Raw genomic sequence first — 587 nt, 5'->3', positions numbered from 1 at the left:
CCCTCTGCTTAGACTGTCCTAGCTTTCCTCCCCACCTAGAGAATTCCAACCCATCCTTTAAGTCTGAGAGTGACTCTGAAAGCTTTGCTGCCTCTCCCAAGGATTAACTGCAGCTTAGTTTCTCTTTCCACACAGCGCACACATATATATCACTTGCATACATATCCAAATGAGATTGGCATTTATCTGCATGTACCTCTGTAACCGCTCTGCTAAGGCAGTTAGCACATCGTGCGAGTTCAACCAATGCTTGTTGAGTTAATGAATGAATTTTATTTTAAATCAAGGTTTAAAATATTTTGCATGTGTCAGACTGTGAATGAATTCTATGTAGGCGGGCACTGTGAAGTCAACTGGCTCTTCAGTGACTTTAAAAGTGACCGCGAAGAAGGGCTTCACTCACCCCAAAGCTAGTTTTTCCGGAAACCTCGGCCCCGCCCCTCCCCTCCTGCTCCCGCCCCCCAGCGCATCACAGACTCAGCCCAGACCAGAAATGGCCCGCCCCCTCCCTGCCAATCAATCGCTCCTCGCGCCTGCGCACACGCTGCCCGCCCCAGAGCCCCGCCCCCGTCCCCGCCCCGAGGCTC

The sequence above is a fragment of the Pipistrellus kuhlii genome, unplaced genomic scaffold (assembly GCF_014108245.1).
Source record: "Pipistrellus kuhlii isolate mPipKuh1 unplaced genomic scaffold, mPipKuh1.p scaffold_m20_p_1, whole genome shotgun sequence".
Lineage (NCBI taxonomy): Eukaryota > Metazoa > Chordata > Mammalia > Chiroptera > Vespertilionidae > Pipistrellus > Pipistrellus kuhlii.
Note: the sequence above shows the minus strand (reverse complement) of the source record.